Here is a 27,945-nt window from a genome sequence, read left to right as displayed (position 1 = left end):
GTATGTATTTTTGGCTATGTTGGGTCTTCATTGCTGCGCACGGGCTTTCTCTAGTTGCAGCGAGTGGGGGCTACTCTGCATTGCAGTGCGCGGGCTTCTCATTGCTGTGGCTTCTCTTGCTGCGGAGCACAGGCTCTAGGTGTGTGGACTTCAGTAGTTGTGGCACATGGGCTCAGTAGTTGCGGCTCGCGGGCTCTAGAGCGCAGGCTGAGTAGTTGTGGCGCATGGGCTTAGTTGCTCCGCGGCATGTGGGATCTTCCCAGACCAAGGCTTGAACCTGTGTCCCCTGCAGCGGCAGGTGGATTCTTAACCACTGCACCACTAGGGAAGTCCCAGTGAAGAGTATAGTTCTAATGAATCACTTCCATGCACTTTTCTGAAGGAATACAGAGCAGTTGAACCGTGTGCAATGCATTGGTTTACATCAAATGGATTAGGCTTGTGTGTGCTATTCCTTGCATTAATTGACTTTTTCCCATAACTGTATAGTATCAGCTCAAATTCATTCATGGAGATCATTGGACTTTTGCTAACTTCCTACAAGAGAGTGAATGCAAGCAAAGAGTGTTTTGAAATTGACTAGAGTGACCAGGTTACAGCCAGGAAACATGGAGGTACTTTTAAAAGGCCCTTTGATCTTGGCAACCAGCTCCTCAGTTATTACAATAAATAGAAGTTGACTAAACTCACCAGTTGAAAGACATAGATTATCACAACCGATGAAAATACAAAATCTAGCTATATGCTGTGTATGAGAGACAAAGCTAAAACATTAGGACACGGATAGGATTGGAATAGATATACTATGCAAATACTAACCAGAAGAAAGCTGATGCAGCTAAATTAACTAAGGCAAAGCCTTTTTTGGGGATAAACAGGATCACTGAATAATGATAAAATGTTCAGTTCTTCAGATAACAATTCTAAGCCTGTATGCACTTAATACCATAGTTTTGAAATATATAAAGCAAAAATTGACAGAGCTATAAGGAGAAATTGTAAACTCTACCAACCGCTTTCAGAAATTGATAGAGGAAATGAACAAAAAATGAGTAAGGGTACAGAGGATTTGAGCAACATGGTTAACAAACTCAATATAGAAGACCAGCATCCATTTAGAAGAATACACATTCTTCTCAAGCACGTACAGAACATTTTTGAAAATAGACCATATACTAAGCTGTAAAGTTGGTCTGGAAAAACTTCAGTGAGTAAATATAGACCATTCTGACTATGCAGTGCTTAAGAAAGAACAAGGGATCAGGCCATATCTGAGTGTACGAGAAGGATCGTTAGTAGTCTGATATATTTGGAAGTATTGTGAATCCTTCACCGACCACATCAAGCTTGTTAATTCACACGCAAGAGTGAAGAACTCCATGTTAGCATCTATATAACGTACATCAACGATTCAGCACCTAGCATATAATATGTGCTAAAAAAATTATAGCTATGATTATGACTCACATTTTGCTATCATTACCCATTTGGGGAACCTTTGCATCTTCAGAGGACTATAAAAATATTTGCATTTGGCAAATTATGTAGCAGTAATGGAAGAACTTGTCCTTTGTGAAGAAAATCTCTGTCACATATAAAATACTCAGACATTTCTCCAAGGTTCGTTTGGGTGAACATTCACAGGGCTCTTTCACACAAACATACAGATATCCAGCAAACTCATAAAAATACACCAAATCAAACTTTAGAAAAATCATATCTAAGGTATATATATGCACACACATACACAGTGTTTGTAACATCTACACTACACATATTATCTGTACGGCGGTTTGCAAACTTCCAATCAAATCTTGTCTCCACCTATTTTTGTAAATAAAGTTTTATTGGAACACAACCAAAGAAAAAGTGAAGAACTCCAAGACTTAGGCAAAGAGAAGTGCTGTAAAGTGATGGTTTGACCCATGTAGCTTGGCCTGACTTTCCATGAAGATGTATTAGTGTTTTGGGATACCTACTGAGCCAGGTGCTGTGCCAAGGGCATAGCATATATTTTTCTCATTTAATCCTCGAAATAACCCTTTGAGGTAGATGTGTAAGAAACCCATTTAAAGAGGAGAAAACAGATAATTGGATGAGATATATAACCTGCCCAAATATACACAGCCAGTCAGTATTGGAGTTGGCATTTAAAACCAACTGGGCCACATGGCGTGTCTGATATGTTTTAATGTCTACTAAATTCTCAGACAAATCTCCAAAAGCCCTTACCATCCATCCTTTGTTAATTTATTGTTTTTATTGACATATAGTTGATTTACAATGTGTTAGTTTCTGGTGTGTAGCAAAGTGATTCAGTTTCATACACACACACACACACACACACACACACACACATGCACATATAAATATTCTTTTTCAGATTCTTTTCCATTACAGTTTATTACAAGATATTGAATCTGGTTCCCTGTGCTATACAGCAGGTCCTTGTTGTTTATCTATTTTATATATAGTAGTGTGTATCTGCTAATCCTAAACTCTTAATTTATCCTTCCCCCCAGCCCTTTCCCTGTTGGTAACCATAAGTTTGTTTTCTGTGTCTGTGAGTCTGTTTCTGTTTCGTAAATAAGCTCATTTGTATCATTTTTTTAGGTTCCATATATAAGTGATATCATATGATTTTTGTCTTTGTCTGACTTACTTCACTTAGTATGGTAATCTCTAGGTCCATCCATGTTGCTGCAAATAGCATTACTTCATTTTTTTGTGGCTAATATTCCATTGTACCACATCTTTGTCCATTCATTTGTTGATGGACATTTAGGTTGCTTCAGTGTCTTGGCTATTGTAAACAGTGCTGCTGTGAACATAGGAGTGCATGTGTCTTTTCTTTTCTTAATTTAAAGAAATTTTTAAGATAAATTTATTTATTTATTTTTAGCTGCATTGGGTCTTTCCTTGCTGTTCACGGGCTTTCTCTAGTTGCGGCGAGCGGGGGCCACTCTTCGCTGCGGCGCGCAGGCTTCTCGTTGCGGTGGCCTCTCTTGTTGCAGAGCATGGGCTCCAGGCGCATGGGCTTCAGTAGTTGTGGCACACGGGCTCAGTAGTTGTGACTTGCGGGCTCTAGAGCGCAGGCTCAGCAGTTGTGGCACAGGGGCCCAGTTGCTCTACGGCAACTGGGATCCTCCTGGACCAGGGCTCGAACCCGTGTCCTCTGCATTGGCAGGCAGACTCCCAACCACTGCACCACCAGGGAAGCCTGCATGTGTCTTTTCAAATTAGACTTTTCTCTGGATATATGCCCAGGAGTGGGATTGCTGAATCATATGGTAACTCTATTTTTAGGTTTTTAAAGAGCCTCCATACTGTTCTCCATAGTAAAAGCCTTTACCCTCTTTTTTGGCTATGTGTCTATACAAACTAAGTGGAATGGAGACCTGCAGTGACTACCTGGAGATATCAGGATCCAACATGTTAACTGATTTTTTAAAGCACCTTTTAAAATGTTTAATAAAAATTACTCTCTAGGGACTTCCCTGGTGGTCCAGTGGTTAAGACTCCATGCTTCCAATGCAGGGACCGTGGGTTCGATCCCTGGTCAGGGAACTAAGATCCCATATGCTGTGTGGCATGGCCAAAAAATTAAAAAAAAAAATCACTCTCTAAAGGTAAATTCTGCAGCTCTTCTTTTCCCCTCTTAAACAAGGATTTAGATATCCAAGATATTGTAAATGCTTTCAACAATGATTTACACAGAAGAATTATGTTTTAGGGGGAAGAAAAGAAAGGAGTTAGGTTAGAGGAAAGATTTGGGGTTTTTTTCCAGATAAGCAAAATGAAGACCTCAACTGTATTTTAATTTATGCCCCGTGTGGGCCTAAAATATGGTGCACCCACTTCACAAGATTTGTAAGAGGCCGAAGCATCTTACTCCTTCTGGAATGTTGGCAGTTGCCTCATTAGCAATGTCAGTTGCACTGCTCTGACCTGGCCTGTTTCTATAAATGACCATTGCTTTTTTTGCTCCGTTTGGTCTGTGTAGACACAGCCTTTGGAGGGCATTGTGAATGAGTTCAGCCAGGGCAGCTCACATAATCTTGCGTTATGAGGAGCCAGTGAAATAAAGCTTTCTCTCAAACTCAAGTGAGGGGGTCCCAGAGAAAATGAATCTTGAAGCCTGCTCTTATGCCAGGGGCTTATCATGAAGATAATAGAAGTGTCTTATTACTGAAATAACCAAGTGAGAGTAGCAAATTCCCATAGGAGTGACCATTCTCTCTCCTTTGGAAGAGGCAGCTTTAGAAAAGAGCCATTCAGGACTTGAGGATATGGGGAGGGGGAGGGGTGAGATGTGACAGGGTGAGAGAGTGTCGTGGACATATATACACTACCAAATGTAAAATAGATAGCTAGTGGGAAGCAGCCGCATAGCACAGGGAGATCAGCTCGGTGCTTTGTGACCACCTAGAGGGGTGGGATAGGGAGGGTGGGAGGGAGACGCAAGAGGGAGGGGATATGGGGATATATGTATATGTATAGCTGATTCACTTTGTTGTAAAGCAGAAACTAACACACCATTGTAAAGCAATTATACTCCAATAAAAAAAAATTAAAAAAAAAAGAAAAGAGCCATTCAAATCTAAAAAAGATACATGTATATACATATATGGATATATGTATATGTATAACTGATTCAATTTGCTGTACAGCAGAAATTAACACAACATTGTAAATCAACTATACTCCAATGAAAAATTTTTTAAAATTACAAAATAAAAATTAAAAAAAACAAAAGAGCCATTTGAGAGAATGTGCAAATTAGCATGGGCCTACCAGGCTGGCAGACATAGTGCGGAGGGCAAAGAAATTAGGTTGAAGGCTTGGAAGGATGGTAAAAAGATGCCCAATACAACCAGAGGAGTTTGACCTTGGGATGATGGCCACCTCAGCAGATGCCTCATGGCTGAGATTTTGCTACGTAGAAGATTAACTCCCACAACACCTTGAAGGTTGAAAAACTGTTTGAGCCTATTTGCCATATACACTAGAGGCAAACATATTTATTATTTTTGTGATTGGTTTTGCTGAAAGTGGTTCAGTATGTTCTATGACTGTAATAGGCCAACTAAAACTCATTAAAGCAGTGGTTTTTTTAAAAAATAAATTTATTTATTTTTGGCTGTGTTGGGTCTTCGTTGCTGCGTGCGGGCTTTCTCTAGTTGCGGCAAGAGGGGGCTACTCTTTGTTGCGATGCGCGGGCTTCTCATTGTGGTGGCTTCTCTTGTTGCGGAGCACGGGCTCTAGGCATGTGGGCTTCAGTATTTGTGGCTCACGGGCTCTAGAGCGCAAGCTCGGTAGTTGTGGTGCACGGGCTTAGCTGCTCCGTGGCATGTGGGATCTTCCCGGGCCAGGGCTTGAATCCGTGCGCCCTGCATTGGCAGGCAGATTCTTAACCAGTGCACCACCAGGGAAGCCCTAAAGCAGTGTTGAAATGAAGCATATAGGTGTGAATGATGCGTAGTAGGTTATTTATGAAAAATTACTTCAATAAAAATTTTAATGGACATGCAGAAATGATTTTATGCATAAACACACTATGAGATTAATGAAAGATAATTAGACTAATAGGACAATATGGAGCCGAAGAAAGGTATTTAAAAAACATTTTGCATTGCAGGACAAAAAGGTCTGTGTGTATGTCTCCTTTTACATAAGGATCCAGGCTTAGTGTCTCTACTCTCAATTTGTTCTTTGTGACTTGGAAGCAAAGCAAAAGAAAAAAAAGGTATCATTTTAGCATTAGTATAGCATTTTACAATCTTCTGGCAGCTTTTGTATTTATCGCCATATGGGTGTACATTAAATCTGCATCTCCCTCTCATTTATATGTTTATGAAGTTATAAAGATATACACATGTGCACACAAAATAATTAAGCAAGTGATATGTGTTTGACAATGTTTGGTGACTTAATGCCAATTAGAGAGGTTTAAAAAAAAAACCTTGCTTTTCTAATCCAGTTGTTTGCATGCTTTTTGGTTTATGCATTTAAGGACAAAATCCATTTAAAGTGCCGCAATTTGCATACATGCAGCTTGGAGTGGGACTTCTGTTTATTCCAGATGGCCCTGAAAAATTATTATTGAGGAGCTTAGAGACCTGGGTGTCACAAGATCCATTAGGATGAGACTAAAATCACACTTTTTCGTTTCCAACAGTTTCTCCTGTTCAGGAGCGGGTATACTTTTGACTTGGGGGGAGCTGAAGGTCTGTGGCTTGGCTAGACTGTTGAATGCAGCCAAATTAGCTCAGCTCATCCCTCAACGAGGGAGTCCTGTGTTGCAGGCACCTTGCCTAACCCTGTTGTAGGAAAGTGGCTCATCGTTTTTATTTATTTATTTTTCTTTTAAATTTTATTTATTTATTTATTTATCTACGGCTGTGTTGGGTCTTCGTTTCTGTGAGGGCTTTCTCTAGTTGCGGCGAGCAGGGGCCACTCTTCATCGCGGTGTGCGGGCCTCTCACTATCGCGGCCTCTCTTGTTGCGGAGCACAGGCTCCAGACGCGCAGGCTCAGTAGTTGTGGCTCACGGGCCCAGCTGCTCCGCGGCACGTGGGATCTTCCCAGACCAGGGCTCGAACCCGTGTCCCCTGCATTGGCAGGCGGACTCTCAACCACTGTGCCACCAGGGAAGTCCTGCTCTCATCATTCTTAAGACTACCCTACTTCCTCTGTGGACATTTCCTGATGCCTAGAGGTTTGTTCTTCTAATTGTACATCTGAGTGATGTATTTACAAATGCTGTTACATATGGCGAAGGACTGTGGTAGATGGTACTGTCCCTTGGGGCATGGGTTCCTGGGTTCCATTCCCAGCTCCGCACAGTAACTCTGGACAAAGCCCCTAGTTTTCTCTGCTTCTGTCTCTTTAATGGCAAAGTGGAAATTAATACTTGCTATCACTGAACTCATGAAGATGCTAGATTGATAATCAGATTATGCCTTAAAACCACTTTGAGTTCTACTGAGAAATACGTTATTCTCAAATTAAGTTGAGTCTGTGGTTTTGTAAGTATAAATATATTGTCAAGAAATGAATCACTGCGGGAGCAAAACACATAGACCAAATAACAGGGGTTAGTGACATCAGTAAACGGAGATGGAAAGGATGGCATTGAAGAAAGCAAAGAGGAAAGTGTTACTCTCCAAGCAGGAGGGAACCACTGAAATGCTGGTCAGATTTAGATAAGGACCATGGCCTGGTGGCTTGAATGGCTTTTGCTCTCTTGTTGGTAATGAACTGAATTTGAAGGGGTGAGGTAAATGGAGGCAACCAGTGGTTGAGCCGAGGTGATACTCTCCGTATCCGCCTAGTAAGTTTTTTTTTTTAATTTTTATTGGAGTATACTTGATTTACAATATTGTGTTAGTTTCCGGTGTACAGCAAAGTGAGTCAGTTATACATACACATGTACCCACTCTTTTTTAGATTCTTTTCCCATATAGGCCATTACACAGTATTGAGTAGAGTTCCCTGTGCTATACCGTAGGTCCTTATTAGTTATCTGTTTTATATATAGTAGTGTGTATATGGCAATCCCAATCTCCCTGTTTATCCCTCCCCCTTCACCTAGTAAGTTTTTGAAAGAGTGTTTAATTGTTCAAATGCTACTGCTGCTTTAATGTCTATAGCTTTTTGACTTTACTCCTTTCAAGGATGTGACCTGTAAGGCAGCAGATAGAAATGATAGCTCATCAGCATCTAATGAGCCAATGATTTACCCTGTCAAATATTCTCCTACCTCTTCCATCCAACCACACAATTTGAAAGAAAGAAGTCCCGGGGTCCTGACTAAGTCATCGGCGTGTCTAGTTGAAGGATGACGTGGGCATCTCACTGGCTGAGCAGCTTGAAGAGAGGTCTTCTGCGTTCAGCCTGAGTCTGCCCAAGCAGGGTCCTGGCTGGCTCTTGACCCCAGTACGAAAGTAGGAAGGTGAACTTGTAGCCTGTGAATACCTCAGACATGGCATTCACCACGCTATTGCCTTTTTAAAAAATTTTGTATTACCAGACGTGAGCTCTCTAAGGCCAGGGACTGTCTTTCTTGTCTGTCTTCTAGAGCCTTTGTCCATAGCAGTCAATTAATGTTTGTTGAATAAGCAGAATAACTTTCAAGCACCATAACTCCAACCTGTTAGAAGCCAAACCCAGTTTTGTCTTTTGGTGGATGGCCAGCTTTCAAAGGAACCAGAGTGCTCTCTGAACCAGCACTTCTCAACTTTATTCTGTGCACACGAATCACCTGGGGATCTTGTTAAAATGCAGATTCTGAATTGGTAGGTCTGGGATGGAGCCTAAGATTCTTCATTTTTAACAAGCTCCCAGGTGATGCAGATGCTGTTGGTCTGTATACTACACTTTGAGTATCAAGTGTCTAGACCTGGGTTCTCTGCCTCATCTCCAAAACTTAATCCATCATCAAGTCTTGTTCATGCTATCGCTTCTGTCCCAATTCTGACCATGCGTCTCTGCTTCTGTTGCCACAACTTTATCTGAAGCCTTCATATTATTTTGCAGGGATTAGTGTAACAGCTTTCATCTAATCTTCCTGGCTCTTTCCCCTCCACACCATTCTCTACACTGCAACCAAAGCGTTATTTCTCAAATACATTTCTGATCATGCTTACCTTTGTAGCCTTCTATGCAGGGTAAAATAGCAACTCCCCTGTTGCTACATTGCCTTTATATTAGGTGGGAGCAGGGGCAGGGGCAAAACAATGTGAGACTTGAGGAACCAAGGGCTTAGGGTGGTGGTGGACCAATTAGGGGCCAATTCATGTATACAGGGCTGCCTACACATGCTGTTCCATCCATCTGTCTGTTCATCCGTCCATCCTTCCAGCCATCATCTATTTATCCATCCATCCATCCCTTTAGCCATCCACTTACCCATATAGCCAGCCAGCCAGTTATCCATCCACCCAGTGGACCATCCATCCATCCATCCCTTTAGCCATCCATTTATCCATTTATCCATTTATCCAGCAAGCCAGTTATCCAGCCACCCAATTGACTGACCATCCATCCATCCATCCATCCATCCATCCATCCATCCATCCACCCATCCACCTATCTATCCATCCATTTGTCCATTCAGTCAGTTAGCCAGCTGGCCAGGAACCCAACATGCGAGGACTGTTGGCTCTTGGACCAGACAGTCAGAAAAGCCTTTTCATGTCATTTATGATAAAACCACAATAACTTGATATCCATTGTTTCAGATTCTCTGACAGATGAGATATCTCAAAGTTTTCTAGTCAAAATATTTGCTGTTCTGGGCCCAGTCAATCCAAAATCACTTGCTCACATTCTTTTCTTCATTTGAATTACTGAGAATTTTAGTGTACACTGAGTAACAATTTGTTACAAATCCCATACCAAAAAGATTATTTGCCATTTCCTTTTTCTTTCAGATTTCTCTTGTTGTGCTTTTATCCAGGGTTTGGTAGATGGTGAGTGTGTGCAGATTCTGAGTGAGGTGTGAGCTTTGCTGATACTGAACCCATCCAGGGCATGGGATGTAGCTCGTCCCGCCACAGTGCCGACGGTGGCTGCAGCTACAGTAGAATGTCACATTTCCACGATCACCTTTTTTTGTTGTTGTTTTGGCTTTGGCAAAGGAGCCCACCTGTGTTTGCTGAGACCTACTCTACCTGGGGTGACCAGATTTTAGGGGATGGGGAGAAGAGGAAGGAATGCTATTTTTTTGGTGGGCGGATGGGTGGGAGGAATCTATCTCAGGAATTCTTAGCTCCCTGCTTTCCAGTCTTTAGCCAGCACCCCCTCTGTCCCCACCCTGGCTCCCACCTCTGGAGTGTGGTTGCATTTAAGGGAGAATGCTGAGCTCTGTTGACATTTGGTAGCGTTTGTTTTCTTCCCCCTTTAATTTAAAAACTCATCACAGGGGTTGTTCTTTGTTCATCTTTCCTGGGTTTTTTGTACACTGACTAATGCTTACAGCTGGCTTTCTCGAGAGAGAAGTGCTGGGAAGATCAATCAAATGAGATCTTAAAGGGTAAATCAGGTTTTCAAATGTGTTCAGGCAGCTTCTGTTCACTTCATTGAGAAGAAGTGCTTCCAAGGACAGAAATTTGCCCAGCGAAATGCCTCCCAAATTCAGCAATCATGCCTCGGATGGCTGTTTTGCAGCCTGAGCGTCAGGCTCTGCTTAGATTTCAAATGACCATTTCAAACTCGAGCGTGAGGGGGAAAATGAAGTGCATTTGACATGAAGGAATTTGCTAATGGAAGATCAAAGTTGTAAAAAGTGTACCTTCACATGCGTTATTGGAGGGTTGTGAGGGGAGGGTGGGAAAAGGAAGCTGCACAGAATACCTTTTTTCAATCATTTCACGTTTTCTTTCGTTGCTTAAGAAGACTCAAGAAATACCTCATTTGAAATGAACATTGTATTTCAGGAAAAAAATGCAGAACTTGTTGTTTAGGCTTTAGAACTCAGTGCTGCAGTCTTGTGTGTTCATAGGTATCCCAAATGAAAATTTTTATCATTGAAGTTGCCTGATTCCGAGCAGAAAGTTTGTGACCACCTTGTAGAAAATTTGAAAACCACGTCTCATCTTTTATCCTCTGTTGCTACATTAAAGTCTGGTTGTGCCTACAGGATGAAATGAATATTGTAGCCACTTGCCTTAAGAGATTAGCCTATCTTTACATAGTGACCTTTGGTGACATGTCCTTGCAGGGGTCTAGTCTGCTAGCTGTTAGCTATGGGGGCTTGATCGGAGGATCCCCTCCGCCTATTACACACATCTTAACGAGTCCCTGCCACTGCCACACCAGGAAAAGCAAGTTATTCCCATGAGCCCTTACAGGAAACATAATTAGGCAGGTGATTTTGTCAAACATCACCCAACATAGCCCACCATCCAGTATGAATTATTCCTTCATTACATGCTTTTCTAGACAGGCCCTGTTCCCCTCTGTTAGCAGGAAAATTCAGGACTGACTTCCCTAAAGAAGCAGCACGGGCTTAGGGTCAGCCTGAAGGTGTGATCGGAAGAGTTAACAAGGCTTTCTTGCCTTCTGCAGGTCATTTGTTCTGAGGTATGGCCGTCATCTGCTTCCAGAACTGGGACGGTTAAGCTGAGGGTGACCGGCTGGCTGCCAGCAGGACGTGGGGCTTTTTTCAGAGTAAACAGAGCAGGGAGCAGGGCTTCCCCGAAGACCACCCAGTAAGAGAGACCGTGCCGTACCTGACCACATTCCAAGGGGGAAGCAAATGGGCTTCAGTGGAAATCCACTTCTGAAGGCTTTCTTGACGGGAAGGGGTGGGAGAAATGCCTCCTATCTTGAAAATGATGGCTGTCCATGTGTTTTATATGTCGGGCTCACACCTACAGTTTCATGGGGCAGAAGGGTTCTGCTCCTACAGTGTTTGAAAATTGACCTAATGCAGCCTGTTTCTTCTGCCGGGGTTCAGAGAGAAGGTCATGCAGTTAGTTACTGGGCGGGCTGGGAGTAGAACTGGGGCCTCTTGACTGCCGTCAGATGCTCTTCACCATGTTCTAATGCCTCTCCTCTATGGTTGTATTGCATCTCCAGCGAAATTTCCTTTGCACACAGGTGTTGTAAACTCCTCTTATTAGAAGTTAGCAATAGTCACGACATTTTATGTTACTATAGCCCTTTGCGTTTTACTGAGCTGTTTTATATAAACCCTGTGCTTCTATCTTTACCAAAGCTTGTGAGATGGGGGCAAGGAGGGATATCGTTCATTATCATTATCGTTATTATTATTATTAATACCGTCATCTTCATTCCATGGATGAGGAAACCGGGGCTCAGGGAGGATAAGCCAATGGTTCAAGGTCATGCAGACAGTGACAGAACTGAGATGACTGTGCCTGGGTTCTGACTTCCTCGATGCCCTGTTGTTACACGGCAAAGCAAAATGTAAATCTAAAGGTAGATCTTGAGAAAAGCGATATTGACTAGATGCTTGCAGGAACATCATTTCACTGCTGAATGCCACTCCTCTACATGAGGGAGATTGAGTCACCAGTATCCCAGAAACCCCAAGTCACTGGGTGATTTTACCTACAAGTCGTTGCCATAGCCTGAGCCCCAAGGACTGTGTTATACTGAACCTCGGTGTTTATAGTAACAGAGGTAACTAAGGTTCAACAGTGGGCTTATGGCCAATGGCAGTGCTTCTTACACCACCAGTGAGAGGGCCTAGCCAAGGAGGAGCTGATACTGGTCCCAAAGGACAAGTCTGCCAACGGTCCAGTGGCTAATGTGGGGATTAGCTGTTGCTCTGGATAATCTGTGTCCAGTTCACGCTGGCTACAGGGGAACCTCAAAGACTTATTTCACTTGGCTCCTTCTTGGTCTGCTGCAATTTCCCCCTTTTCTGCACGTCTTTCCCTTTAAAAATTCAATGAGACATTGGCATTTTTGGAAAGTTGATCATTTTTAAGCTGGCATAGAATTGTTTCTAAATGTTAATACTTAAAAAAATTGTAATGGAAAAGAAGAAAAGCCCCGCCCACTTGTTTGGTCCCTTTTGAGAGTAGAGTCGATACCAGTTCTGCGTTGAGGGGTGCAAGCCCAACTCAGCAGGCCCATTGGATATCCACTGAGGTTCAGAGGACAAAGATTTGGTCACACCAAGAAATTGAATCTTCTTGGCGCTGGCCCTGGGCCCTTCAGGTCAGGGCCAGTGTTGGTGAGTTGGCTGCTTGGAAAATGGTCCTGCCATTCCTTTGAGTTTCCCTTTTGTGAATGAATAGAAAGTTTCCATCTACAAAGCTTTATGAGGTTAATTTCACTTAATTCAAGGGGAAAAAAAGCCAAACAGGCAATTATAAGTAAACCACGCTGCAAACATTAACCACCCTAAGTAACATTTGGCGGTTAGGCTGAAATTTTGCAGTCTGTGGTTTTCCTCAGTTCTGAACACGGACAGGCTTCAGAGCCAGAAGTGAGTTACGTTGACTTGGTACTTGTCAGACGAGGGCCCCTTTTCGCCTTGCTTGGGTGGATTATCAGGGTAGTAACTGTCAGTGGATTCCGTAACTCCCCGGTCAGTTTAAGCATCTGTTTGTGGGTTGTTAAAGCGATGATATCACACGGAAAACACACTGTCAGGGGTATAAACGTTAGCAACATGATGGCACCTTAATAATCTTTTCCTCCCTTTGCAAGAGCAGAATGGGGTAAGCACAAGGGTCTTTTTTTATTATTATTATTGAAGCAAAAATTTCACATTCTGTCTAAGATAAGATGTTTAGTCAATGAGTTTTATTTAAGTCAATTGAAATAATTCCATGATGACTTAATAAGCCAAAGTCTAAAAGGGTGGGTAAAAGAATAGCATTTCAGAGCAGGCAATGTAAAGCCTGAGAGAGGGGGAGAGGCAGAAAGGGGGTGGTGAATCAGCCACCATTTGCCAGGACAGTATACAATCAATACAATACAGTATTTGACTTGGTGGAACAGACTTTTTATGGTTAATATATTTCTCAATCCCAAATCAGGGAATGCTAGGTCATTTCAATTGCTATACCCTCATACAGGGCCTGGCATCGGGTTAGGGCTCATAAGTTGACTAAGTGTGGAGGACTGAGTTTTGGATGATGCCACCTAAGGGTCATGGGGTCTAGTGATTCACAAAGGTGAGCAGGACACAGAGGCAAGAAGAGAAGCCATGGGCTGGGAGTTTCCATGATGGGTCAATGGAAGGGACAAAGTCTACCAACTGGAAGAGCACAAAGATGAACATTTGGGTTTGACAAGAAGGTTCCAAGAGAAATAATAGTGCAATTTTAGGGAGTTAAATTCTGAGCCACAAACCACGGATGACCCTGACGTCTTTGTTGGTTGTAAACACCTTTCCAGCCCCATACACAGTGGGGTGCCACAGCCTACATTGATTAAACTATGTATTATATTGAGTTGAATTGAGTGCTGTCTGGGAGAGGGAGGGGATAGCTCAAGTGCCTCTAGAAATCCTAACCTGGGCCTGACACCCGGGCAGCTGGGAATCTGGGATAGGCGTGTGAACATGGAGGCTGTCTAGATGTAGAACAGGCGACTCCCAGAGCAGGGAGGACCTGTAGATTTCATTGAGACCAATCCCTCCAAGGAACAGATGAGGAAACTGAGGGCCCACGAGGGGAAATGACTGACCCAGGTCACCCACCATGTTAGTTACACAGTCAACACTAAAATGGAGGCCCTCTAATTCTCCATCTAGAACTTGTTCCTCTTTACACTTCATCACGACTTTGCAATGGAGATCGCCCAGATGAGGGTCAGGAGACTCAGAGAATTAAGTGACTTGCCCATGGTGACACTAGTGACTGTCTGATTGTAGAGTCTATGGATGTCATGACAGGAATAGGTCACGATAGACGGTTTTGTGGTGGGAGGAGGTTAGAACTCCTTAAGAGGGATTCTCAGGAAGGGCTACTCTGAGGAGGTTACCTGTGAGCTGAAAGCATAGAGAATATAGGGAGGAACTAGCCATGGGAAAGCTGGAGGAAGTCCAGGCTGAGGGAATAGCAGTTGCAAAGACCCTGTGGTTGATTCGCTCTAAGAACCGTTGATGAGATCTTGGCTTGAGACCTTTGTGGAGGTTATTCTTTGACAGACCCACTGGTCAAGTGTTACTTTGCTGGTGTATATAACTCAAGAGTTGGTCTCAGAAGCTCATGTCGCAAAATGTCCCTTAAAACTTGTCTGTTACCTGCTGAGTTTTTGGTAAGAGCAGGATGGATCAATGGAGTATAATGGGGACCAGGAACAGTGGGAAGGAAATTAGTTAGGAATGGCCTATTAAGAGTCTGTAGGACCAGCAGAATGACCATCATCAAAAAATCTACAAACAATAAATGCTGGAGAGGGTGTGGAGAAAAGGGAACCCTCTTGCACTGTTGGTGGGAATGTAAATTGATACAGCTAGTATGGAGAACAGTATGGAGGTTCCTTAAAAAACTAAAAATAGAGCTACCATACGACCCAGCAATCCCACTGCTGGGCATATACCCTGAGAAAACCATAATTCAAAAAGAGTCATGTACCACAGTGTTCATTGCAGCTCTATTTACAGTAGCCAGGACATGGAAGCAACCTAAGTGTCCGTCAACAGATGAATGCATAAAGAAGATGTGGCACATAGATACAATGGAATATTACTCAGCCATAAAAAGAAACGAAATTGAGTTATTTGTAGTGAGGTGGATGGACCTAGAGTCTGTCATACAGAGTGAAGTAAGTCAGAAAGAGAAAAACAAATACCGTATGCAATCACATATATATGGAATCTAAAAAAAAATGGTTCTGAAGAACCTAGGAGCAGGACAGGAATAAAGACGCAGACGTAGAGAATGGACTTGAGGACACGGGGAGGGGGAAGGGTAAGCTGGGACGAAGTGAGAGAGTGGCATGGACATATATACACTACCAAATGTAAAATAGATAGCTAGTGGGAAGCAGCCACATAGGACAGGGAGATCAGCTCCATGCTTTGTGACCACCTAGAGAGGTGGGATAGGGAGGGTGGGAGGGAGACGCAAGAGGGAGGAGATATGGGGATATATGTATATGTATAGCTGATTCACTTTGTTATAAAGCAGAAACTAACACACCATTGTAAAGCAATTATACTCCAATAAAGATGTTAAAAAAAAGTCTGTAGGACCAGGTTACTGGTAAAATACTGACAAATATTTCACCTCTAAGACTTTTAGTATACGTCATGCTGCAGGATTCCTAGAAATATTTTTTCCGCTGTCTGTCAGAGGCTCATATTTACAGAGGCAAATGGATCAAAGGCAAGGGACTCCTAGCTGCTAGAAACATGAAACCATCCCTGTGTGGGCTGGGCCCTGGAATGAAGCAGTACAAGGCCAGGATGTTACTTCCGGCTCTGGAACTGACTTGCCTTTGACCCTGCACGTTTTAATTTTCTGCTTTCTGTGTGATATGCATAAAATGTCTACTCTTTTCCTTTTTAACACAATTGTAATTTCATCGATGGGATCAATGAAAGCATTAATAAAATCCAAACTCTCCATAGTAGGGATCTTCAGGGTGTTCTTTGGTTGTGATATAAAGAAAAGTGTGTTCTTTGAAAGAGTGTGTATAAGTTGCCTTGTACATTGCCTACAGAGAAAAGATAATGGAACCCAAACCTAGCCTCCTTATTTCCCCCGCTCCTTTCTTTCTCCCCGCATTGTGATAATACTTTTCTAGGTTACATTCTTTGATATTCAATGTTGGCCACACACAACTGGTGAAGGAGAATTAGTTCTAAGATTATTTGCCCCAGTTCCAAAGCAGAAAGTATTTTACTAAAATAAGATCCTTAGATTTGTTTGGATGTGCTGTTCATTCCTAACAGAAATTCCAAGAACTGTTGGTGACAGTCAAGATTCATAGCAACCTGTTTTCACAAGAGTTAGAAAGAAAAGAATACAGTTCTCATATTATAAGGCTTAGGTCCAAATTTGAAGGCTTTCTGGATCTTGGGATGGCAAATGGTGGAGTGAACGTGAATATATTAGGAACTCCTGTTCACATCATCATCTTCTGGCCACTTAAGAGTGGAGTTTAGGTGGGATGGGTGGATGTTTCTCAGGTCCTCATTTACTAACACCTCTGTAGCTATTTAAGTGATGACCATTCTCACTGGTCGTGAAATTATGCTGTGTGCAATCCTACCACCCGAAGGATCTCACTACGGGCCAGAGATGATCACAAGAAATCATTGCTGCTGCTGTAATGCTCCATTATACGAAGACTAAACCACAAAATGAAGTCATGTACATTTTTGCCTTTGAAAAGTGGTTGGAGGGAAACCAGGATATGAATATTGCCAAGTGAAATATAATGCCACAGAAAAAACAGAGAAGATACTGTAAACGTAAAATGATGACAAAACTGACCATCTGGGTTACATATTAAACCACAGCTCTCAACTTGTTATGGTTTGAGGAATGACTTCACAGCGTGCGCCCCTTCCCCTTCCTCAGTCTCAGGAAAGGGTTTTATTTTCATAAATGTAGTTAGCAGAAATTTTGCCTTAACTTCAGTTGTGTTTTTTTTTTTAAAGTTCAAATAAATAGTTTTTAGTAAAGACCCTGTGTTTAATTACCCCTTTACATTTAGCCTTACTGTATGGTCTTGCATTGCTAATTCCATCTTAGCCGTGGGAAATACACCAGTGTGTAGCCACTGGGCCATGAGAGAAATCAAATCAATGCCGAGTTGACAGTTGAAAAATCTCTCTGCCTGGATTCAGGAAACAAAAGCCTGTTCAGCTCACTTTGGAAATGCTGGCATTTTCATATTTTGAGACCACTGAGTAGTAGCCCTGTTCTGATAATTGTTTAAAAGTATTTTACTTAGAGCAGGTTTGCTCAGGCAGAAAATCATATTTATATGTTAACCTGGCTTTAACACCTCATAGCTACCCATTGTCTCTAATCAGAAAAGACAGCCTGGTGATTGGCTTCATACTGGTTGGGGACCAGCACACTGCAGGCTTTGGAAGTACCTAATTCCAAACTGGGGATTCCAGTGGAGTTATTCTATGGGTCTGGCTTTGAAACGTTTCCATTCTTTCTAATTTAGGAAAGCAGTGGCGCAAACAAACCCTGTATAACTCAGCTGCTTTGATGGGACTCTCAAGCCCTCTCCTAGTTTTTTTTTCCTTTTTTTTTTTTTTTAACTTTTTGGGATGCATAATTCACATACCGTACAATTAACCCATTTAAAGGGTACAATTCAATGGTTTTAAGTGTATTCACCAAATTGTGCATCCAAAACCACAATCGATTTTAGAATATTTTTATTACCCCCAAAAGAAACCCCATACTCCTTAGCCTTCACTCCCAGTCTTCCCTTTTCTCACAGCCCTGACAACCACTAATCAATCTACTTTCTGTCTCTATAGTTTTAATATAAATGCAAAAATGAAATATGTGGTTCTTTGTGACTGGTTTCTTGGTTCATCTATGTTGTAACATCAATCAGTACTTCCTTTCATTTTATTGCTGAATAATATTCCATTGAATGGATGTACCACGTATTATCTACCCATTCATCAGTTGATGGACATTTGGATTGTTTCCACTTTGTGACTATTGTGAATAATGCTGCCATGAACATTTGTGTGCAACTATTTGTTTTTCTTTTATTTCTTTTTTTTTGGCCGTGCTTCGTGGCTTGTGGGATCTTAGTTCCCTGACCAGGGATCGAACCCCGGACCCTCGGCAGTGAAAGCACAGAGTCCTAACCACTGGACTGCCAGGGAATTACCTGTGCAACTATTTCTGTGGGCCTATGCCATCATTTCTCTTGGGTATATACCTTGGAGTGGAATTGTTGGGTCATATGATAACTCCATGTTTAATCCTTTGCAGAACTGCTAAGATGTTTTTCAAAGTGGCTGCACCCACCAGCAATGTATGAGGGCTCCAATTTCTCAACATTCTCGCCAACACTTGTTACTGTTGATCTTTTTCATAACCATTCTAGTGGGCGTGAAGTGGTATTTCATAGCAAGTTTGTTTTCTAATTTTGTTTTAAGAAGGATATTTATTTATTTATTTATTTTTGGCTGTGTTGGGTCTTCGTTGCTGCCTGTGGGCTTTCTCTAGTTGTGGAGAGCAGGGGCTACTCTTCCTTTTGGTGCACAGGCTTCTCATTGCAGTGGCTTCTCTTATTGCAGAGCATGGGCTCTAGGCGTGTGGGCTTCAGTAGTTGTGGCACATGGGCTCAGCAGTTGTGGTTCGTGGGCTCTAGAGTGCAGGCTCAGTAGTTGTGGTACACGGGCTTAGTTGCTCCGCGGCATGTGGGATCTTCCCGGACCAGGGCTCGAACCTGTGTCCCCTGCATTGGCAGGCGGATTCTTAATCACTGTGCCACCAGGGAAGTCCCTTGTAGTAATTTTGACTTGCATTTCCTAATGACTAATTCTGTTGATCACCTTTTCATCTGCTTATTGGCCATTTGTATATTTTCCTTGGATAAATGTCTATTCAGAATCTTTGCTCATTTAAACCTTGGATTATATGACATTTTGGTAGTGAATTGTAATACTTCTTTATATATTCTAGATATACATCTCATATCCGTTATGGAATTTGCAAAACTTTTCTGCCATTCTATTAGTTGTGTTTTCACTTTCTTGATGGTGTTCTTTGCAGTACAAAAGTTTTTTAATTTTGATGATGTTCACTTTATTTTTTCTTTTGTTGTTTGTGTTTCTGATGTCATATCTAAGAATTCATTGCCTATCCAAGGTCACAAAGATTTACAGCTACCTTTTCTTCTAAGAGTTTTATAGTCTTAGCAGTTACATTTCTGTCTTTGAGGCATTTTGAGCTAATTTTTATATATGGTGTGAGGTAGGAGTCCAGGTTCATTCTTTCTCATGTGGATATTGACCCAAAACCATTTGCTGAAAAGGCTATTGTTGGCAGTTTCTTACCCTACCCCTGCCAGAGTGGTCTCACTCTGGCAACTTCTAGCAGAGCAGACATGGAGTTGAGGTGAGCTGTCTTTGGTGGCAGTGGCACCATAACCACACTCCCAAGTTTTCACTTGTGATGATCTGTTCAGTCTCAGTGACATTAATTTGGATCCACTTACAAAAACTTATGGGATTCCTTAGCTAGAGTAGCATTTCATTGTTGCAGAGAGGTAGTGGAGAGTTAATGGGTCACATTATGGGTAAAGCAGAAGACTCAGTATCTAGTGAAGAATAGTATGGGCATGTCACAGCTCTGTCTGTTGTCCCACAATTTTGATGCCTTGGTTTGGCTACTAAACTTATGGAGTTATTACAGGAGATTTCAGAAAGGGTCAAGACAAGGATGTCTACATTATTCTTCAGTATTTCACTGGAAATCCTAGACAGCATAGTAAAGCATGAAAAATAAAAACATATGAGAATTGAGAAGAAACAAAACTGTTATTTTGCCCAGATATGACTGTACAAATAGAAAATCCACAAGACTCTTCAAATAAATGTTTAGACTTAATGAAAGTTAAGCAAAGTTGCTTCATATAAAGTTAGTATAAAAATCAGTTGCATTTCTACATATAAACACATTAAATACTTTGGAAAAGTAACAAAAGCGGTACAAGACTTCTCTGAAGTTTATAGAAATTTATTGAGAAATAGTAAAGATGGCCTGCCCAAGTGGAGAGATAAACTGCATATGTGGATTAGAGAATTAGATATTATAAAACTGTTAATTCTCCCCAAATTGATCCACAGATCCAATGTAATTGCAATCAAAATCCCAATTACTTTTGTGGGACTTGTTAAGCTGATTTTTAAACACAAGGGAATGGAAAGAGCCAAAAAGAGACGAGATATTCTTGAACAACCACAAAATGGGCTGACCTGCCCCTCCAGATATCAAGCTGCAATAAATCAGACGGTGTATTAATGCTGGAGTAGTTGTGTAAACCGTGGAACAGAATTTGAGAATCCAGGAATACATGGAATTTGACATACCTTAGAGGAGGCATTGCAGATCAGTGGTGAATGGGTAGACTTTTCATAAAGGGAGTGGGACATTTGGATATCCATATAGGAAGAAAAGTTTCCCAGATTACTACCTTATCATACAAACAAACAAAAAATCAATTCTAGATTTATTAAAAACCTAGATGTGAAAAGCAAAGCTAAAAAGCCTTTTGAAGATAACATAAAAGAGTGTCTCGATGACCTCAGGGTAGAAAAGACCTTATTAAACAAGTCATTAAAAAGTGAGAACTGTAAAGGAAAGGTTTTACATTCAAGTTCATTGAAGTGGAGTAACTTTCTTCATCAAAAGATACCATAAGGATAATAACAAGTCACAAATTGGAAAAAGATATTTACAAAAACATTACACATGGTTGAATATCTAGAATACACAAAGAACTACAGCTGGGAAAAAAAGAAAAATAAAAAAATAAGTGAAAGACCAATAAGTACGGTACAAAAGGAGAAAAACTAAATGGCCAATAAACAAACATTTATTCAGCCTTGTTAGGAATCAGAAATGCAAATTTAAATCACACTGAGACACCATTACACCATAAAATTAGCAAAAATTAAAGTGTCTGATACACCAAGCATTGGTACTATGGCAATTGGAATCTGACCCACTTCTGTGGGAGTGTAAGGTGATACAAGTAGGTTGGAAAACAATTTGACAGTATCTACTAAAATCCAAAATCCTGTATGCATACCCCTATGACTCAGCAATGACATTCCTAACTATAGACCTTAGATATTCCACCATGAGAGATACAACAAAAATATTCATAGTGGCATAGTTTGTAATAGCGAAAACCAGAAATGTTTATCAATAGGACCGTTGACAACTTGTGGTATATTCATACACTGAAATATGAAACAACAGTGATAATGAACAAGCTCAGCTACGCATGAGGCTGACCCACATAGTATTGACTGAGAGAGGCAAATCTCAAAAGACTGTATAAAGTATGATTCCATTTATATGTAGTTCATAAACAGGAGAAATTAAACAATAATAGATGGTAAATCTGTAGCAAGAAGTAAAGAGATAATGACCACAAGAGTCAGGATGTGGAGACCTCTGGGTGTGCAAGGGATGTTACTTCCTGGAGAGATCTGAGGGCTTCAGGGCTGTGATCAGTGTCCTATAGCTAAACTTAGGTCATGGCCACATGAAGCCTTTGCTTCATAATCTTTCATTTTTACATATGGGTGAAAACATTGTATGCTATGATTAATTTGTAAAATGAACATGTCAATTACTATGACATAAAAAATACACAATAATGTTTTTAAGCCAAGAAGCAGAATTGTGGTACAAAAATGCTTTTTTTGAGCTTGTTTTTTTTTTTTTTTTTTTTAAGACACAGGCACCCCAAAGTTTAGGGCTGCTCTGTTTTCTTTCTTTCTTTCTTTCTTTCTTTATGGCTGTGTTGGGTCTTCGTTTCTGTGCGAGGGCTTTCTCTAGTTGCGGCAAGCGGGGGCCACTCTTCATCGCGGTGCGCGGGCCTCTCACTATCGCGGCCTCTCTTGTTGCGGAGCACAGGCTCCAGACGTGCAGGCTCAGTAATTGTGTATGAGCTTGTTTTTTAAGAAAACATGTAGGTTTTGAAATATTAGCATGCAAACAATGTCATCTTTTTGTACTGCAAAATAATTGTCGTAAATCCTATGTAATAAAAAGTGATATTATGGTGTAAAAAAGGCGATTGTTTTCCCAGTGAATTGTTTCCCCACTGGCTTAGCACCCTTGTTGAAAATCAGTTGACCATAAATATTAGAGTTTATTTCTGTATTCTCAATTCTGTTCTATTGACCTATAGGTCTATTCTTATGCCAGTATCACACTGTCTTGATTAATGTTTTGAAATAGGGAAATGTAAGTTCTCCAACTTAGTTCTTTATCATGATTGTTTTGGAAATTCTGGTTCTTTTCTATTTCTGTGTGAATTTTAAGATCAGCTTGTCTATTTTGCAAAGAAAGCTGGGATTTTAGTAGGTATTGCATTGAATCTGTAGGTCAATTTGGAGAGTATTGCTATCCTAACTGTATCAAGTCTTCTGATTCATGAACATGGGATGTCTTCTCATTTCTTTTGGTGCTCTTAATTTCTTTCTACAATGTATCTTAGTTTTCAGAGTATATATTTTGCACTTATTTTATTAAATTTATTCCTATGTACTTTATTTTTAGGATGCTATTACAAGTGTAATGGTTTTCTTAACTTCATTTTCAGTTTGTTCATTGCTACTGTATAGAAAGATAATTGATTTTTAAATGTTGATTGTGTATCCTGCAATCATCCTGAACTTGTTTGTTCTGCTATAATTTTAGTGCATTCCATAGGATTTTCTATATATAAGATCATGTTATCTGCACATAGAGATAGTTTTACTTCTTTCTTTCCAGTCAGGATGCCTTTTATTTCATTGTCTTGCTTACTTGCCCTGCCTAAAACTTCCAGTACAACGTTGAATAAAAGTGGCTGAAACAGACATCCTCGTCTTGTTTCTGATCTCAGGGAGAAAGCATTCAGTCTTTCAACATTTAGTATAACTTTAACTGTGGATTTTTCCTGGGTGCTCTTTCTTAGTTGGAGGAAATTAATGCCCCCCCCCCTTTAACCCATTGATTACTAGAGTGGATTTAAGAGGTCCTGCTACTTTGGAAAGTGCAGCCTTTTTCTTAAATCTTACTCCATTTTATCCCTCTAAGAGATGCATGATTTTGGAAAGACTACAAACTTCTTAGCTCGAAGAGGACCCTCCTTGTTCTTCACTCCACATATAATGAGCCTCCATGGCAAAATAAGCTCTTTGGATCCTTTATTCCCTACAGACCAGACTTGTTAAGTTATTAGGCTACGGGTGACAAACACATTTCATTTCCTGTGATAATTCTGATATTTTGGTAGTAGCTTCCTGAAGCCAAGGGATAGCCTCAGTGCTGTCATTAATTAGTGATGTCTGCCACTGGTCTGGTAGTATGGAAGTGTGCAAATAGATACAACCCCTGGAGTAGGCTCTGCCTGTGCCTCAGTCAATTCCAGTGTCTCTTTGTTTTAAGTCTTTGTCCGCCTTGCTGCTTCTGCATAATTTGGTCTTGTGGCCCCATACTCCTTTATACAGCCTTCTCTTCCCTGGTTCTCTGTTACAAAGCAGTATTCCAGGTCTCCTATAAACTCTCTGCCCTTCCCTCCTCTGACTCTTCTCTCAACATATCCCTCTAGCTTTCTAAACTGAGCCTTGGATCCTTTTCTGTATCTTCTGTGTTTGTACTCAGCGTGTTCAATCTTTCCTGTAGCTTTCTCATCAAATGGAGTATATTTATAATGGCTGTTTTAATGTCCTTGTATGCTAATTTTATGATTTCTGTCATTTCTGAGTCTGTTTCTGTTGATTTTTTCTCCTTGCTTAAGAGTTCTATCTTACTGATTCTTTGCATGTCTGACAATTTTTATTGGATGTTGGATATTATAAATTTTATATTGTTGGGTGCTGGATTTTATTGTATTCCTTTAAATATTATTGAACTTTGAACTGGGATGCAGTCAACTGGAATCAGTTTGATCCTTTTGAAGCTTGCTTTATGCTTTATTAGGATAGTATCAGTTCAGCCTTTAGCCTAGGGCACATTTTGTCCCACTACTGAGGCAATACACTTATGAGGGCGCTAATTAATGCCCCATGTATTACAAGATCTTTCCACTCTGCTGCTGTCCATTTGTGTGCTTCTGGGGATAGTTCTTCCTACTTTAATTTTCAGTGATTCTTTCCTTGGTCTTGGGTAGGAAGAGCAGATGAATACCCAGCTGAAGACACGAGGGGACCCTTCTGAAGACCTCTGGATCTCTCTCCTGTGCAGCTCTCTGGTATTTTTTCTCCGTAAGTGTTAACTGCTTCGGTCTCCCCACACTATGATCTCTGTCTCTTCAACACACAGAAGTCACCGGGCTCTGTTTATATTCCCCGGCCTTGCACTGCAGCGCAGAAATCCTCTCCAGGCAGTAATGTAGGGCAGTTGTCGTGTTCGCCTTATTTGTTCCGCTTCTCTCAGCAATCACAGTGCTGCACGGCCTGTTGTCCAGTGTCTGTAAACTATTTTTTTTTCATATATTTTGTCCAGTTCTCTAGTGGTTTAATTTGATTCCTTTTACTCCATCATGGTTGGAAGCAGAAGTTGTTAATACATATTTGAGATGTCAGATTGAATTTACAGTGGCCCCTCAAGTGCTGATTTTTCAGCTTATTAAAATTCAGAGTAGCTTATATATATTTACCTGAAGTCAGTAAAGAGAGCGTGTATAAAAGGATACCTTTTTTTGAACCTAGTAGTTAGTAGAAGTATCTAGAAGGTAAAATATTTTGTTTTCTGAACTACTGGGAAGATGCAAAGCCATTTAAAGCACTGACTCGCTCTAACAACATACTGGTTAAGGTGATATTTAGCAGCAGAAATGACTCATCTGAGACTATACAATGAATCCAGTTACTCCAGGTCCCAAATGGTAAGAATTGAAACTCATCTGTTACTAGGGTTGTAGATAGAAGAGGGTAGCGCATAGGTTGAGAGGCTTCACATTCCCATTTTCTTGTACGTTCCCTACTCCTGGAGCTGCCTTCCCTTTTTCTTTCTGCATGTTTAGAGACCCAGATTGTATCAATGATCTCTGGACAATAAGAGCTGCCATTTATCCAGCACTTACTATGCGCCTTGCACTGTAATATGTACTTTATATATTCTCTTTCACTGAAGCCTCACATTGTGCTACTACTATTATCATTTCAGAGGTGAAGCAACTCAGATACAGAGAGGTTTAATTATGTACTTAAAGGCCATACAGCTAGTAATTGGCTGAGCTAGGACCAGAACCCACACCTTTTGGGTGCCCTAATATGTATTTTTGCCTTCATATCTCCATCTGAATTGTTAAGAAAGCTAGGCTTTCCTGTTTTTCCATATTAGTTTCTACATCATCTGGCATCTTTCTACCCACCCCGCATATCTATTTTAGGCTACCCCTGGCCCCGGAAGAGCATGGATGTTACTCAATAACAGGTATTTCTCAATCTCTAAAATGTTCCACATTCTGATTGAGTTCCATCTTACAGTCCTAGGTGGTGGACTTCCTTATTGTCTCCTGCTCAGACCCTGCTCAGACCCTGCTCATTTCTGCCTTTATTTATTTATTTTTATAAATTTATTTATTTATTTTTGGCTGCATTGGGTCTTCGTTGCTGCGCACGGGCTTTCTCTAGTTGTGGCGAGCGGGAGCTACTCTTCGTTGAGGTGCGCGGGCTTCTCATTGCGGTGGCTTCTCTTATTGCGGAGCATGGGCTCTAGGCGCACGGGCTTCAGTAGTTGTGGCTTGCGGGCTCAGTAGTTGTGGCTCGTGGGCTCTAGAGCGCAGGCTCAGTAGTTGTGGCACATGGGCTTAGCTGCTCCGCGGCATGGGGGATCTTCCCGGACCAGGGCTCGAACCCGTGTCCCCTGCATTGGCAGGCGGTTTCTTAACCACTGCACCACCAGGGAAGCCCTCATTTCTGCCTTTAAATCTCATGTTCCTTCAAAGCTCAAGACTTGGCTCTTTCATGCTGTCTTTCTTGGTGGACCACGTCCTGCAGAAATCCTTCTGATACTTATCAGCACTTGCTTTGGATTTGGTTACATGGTCTTTCTGACTTTCTCATGTGGTACACTGACTCTCTAGTTGTTTATGACATATCACCCCTATATTTATATTATAACCTGCTCCAAATTCCCAATCGTAAAGTATTCACTGAATTCTTAATATGAGCAAACAATGAATTTAACATTACCTTTAATAAGAGAGACAATCTTTCCACTCTTAATGTTTGTTAGTCCTCCAGTTATTTAGTATGGGGATCTGCCAGGTGACAAGATTAGAATGATGCTCCTATAGAAGCAAAAGAGGCACCTGAGTTGTGTAAATAGTTTTTGTCAAGCTCGTGCACTATACACTGTAGGCGTGTAGAATCACTCAGTCCATTGATAAGACCTAAGACAACAGATTAGAAACCACAGGCCCGTGTCCCTAGGCAGAAGGGACAGTTGATAGCAGAAAGAGGAAACAGGTTAATCTAACAAGTACAACCAGCTGCTAGATAGTTGTTTCCATGTCAATATCATCATTGAGCATCATGTTGTAACTTGGTACAGTGATAGATATTCCTAAAGACCCTGAGACAAATGTATATAAAGTCCTCATCAAATGCCTGACACATGTAAAGCACTGAATAAAGCTCACACACACATATTTGAATGAAAAAGCTATTATAATCATTATGCTTTATATATATCATCATATACAGTATACTATATGTATACTATATACATTATACTCTGACTTCTTTAAAGTATAACTGTGCTTTCTCCAGTGAGGCTAAAAAAATGAGGAGCCATTGTATTTAACAAAAGAAGAATTTCTTCTCTCTACATGGTCAGATTAATGAACACACTTTAAAATAAAATTATGTAATTGCTGCGTTCTTCTTGGTGGCATGCTCTCTGTGCTAAATTTAAGTGCCAGTGAAAGGTAATGGGCTAGAGGAGGAAAAGTTTAATTTCTTAGTTTACTGGAGTAGTGGAACTCAGAGGATCAGTGATGGAATTTGACCTGAGTGACAAGAAGGAAGAGGTTTTGGTTTTATAGGTAAAATAAAATTGGCTGCACTTGAAGTGAAATTTGAAAATATATATTCACTTAGTTTTCTTGGCAATATTCTGTTTCTCACATTAAACTGGACTTCCTGCCCTTCAGCCCATGTTCTCCCTTTGGAAACTGTATCATCTTTTAAATTGTAGTATGTGACTTTCCTAGTCATCTTTTCCATTACAAAAAAATAGGTCTATTTTTTCTTTGTAATTTGAAAGCTATTGTGGCTGTGTTGTGATGCCATAGCCCCAAAATGGACTTCACAAGTGTCATCTGTAATTCCATCACAAGCACCCCAGTGTTGACCTGCTGGGTGCCAGAGGTGAATCGGGAACATCTCCACGTTATGCAAAGCCCCAAGCACATCAAATAGAGAAGCTAGGCGAGTTGTGGACGAAGCTCCTGCGATGAGGTGGAAGGAGCACTGAATTTGCAGTCTAAAGGCCTGGATTCTGGACCTGGCTCTGTCCCTGGCCATTTGGAAATTAGTCTCACGGTGTGTAGTTACGAAACACAGCAACCCGTATACCTTTAGGAAATGGACTTCCTCTTTTTTTTTTTGTTTGTTTTTTTTTTGGACATCCTCTTTGATGACATTTGATAGACCTCCAACACCGTCTTCATTCTTCTTCACTCTTGTCTTCTTCGGCTTCAGTCAGACCATCTTGGTGCAATGGCCCCTCCACCTTCCCCACTACCACTCAGGCCCTGGGTGTCTCCCAGTCTGGGAACTCTGTTGGAT

General features: G+C 41.1%; 1 protein-coding gene and 2 long non-coding RNA genes across 7 annotated transcripts in view; 2 read left to right on the top strand and 1 right to left on the bottom strand.

The window, feature by feature from the left end:
- Positions 1-27,945, top strand: part of HS6ST2 (heparan sulfate 6-O-sulfotransferase 2) — a 283,140-nt gene that overhangs the window by 11,358 nt on the left and 243,837 nt on the right. The gene's annotated exons all lie outside the window — the stretch shown is intronic.
- The window catches only part of LOC309652042, a 496,156-nt gene that overhangs the window by 297,989 nt on the left and 170,222 nt on the right, over positions 1-27,945 (bottom strand). The window lies entirely within an intron of this gene.
- Positions 3,626-27,945, top strand: part of LOC309652046 — a 138,270-nt gene continuing 113,950 nt past the window's right edge. The window contains exon 1 of the long non-coding RNA XR_014258539.1: positions 3,626-4,447. This is a non-coding gene — a long non-coding RNA (uncharacterized lncRNA). The remainder of the gene's footprint in view (positions 4,448-27,945) is intronic.

Source organism: Balaenoptera physalus, assembly GCF_965194825.1.
Source record: "Balaenoptera physalus genome assembly, chromosome: X".
NCBI lineage: Eukaryota > Metazoa > Chordata > Mammalia > Artiodactyla > Balaenopteridae > Balaenoptera > Balaenoptera physalus.
The sequence above is the reverse complement of the archived record's forward strand: the minus strand, read 5'-3'. Positions and strand labels throughout refer to the sequence as shown.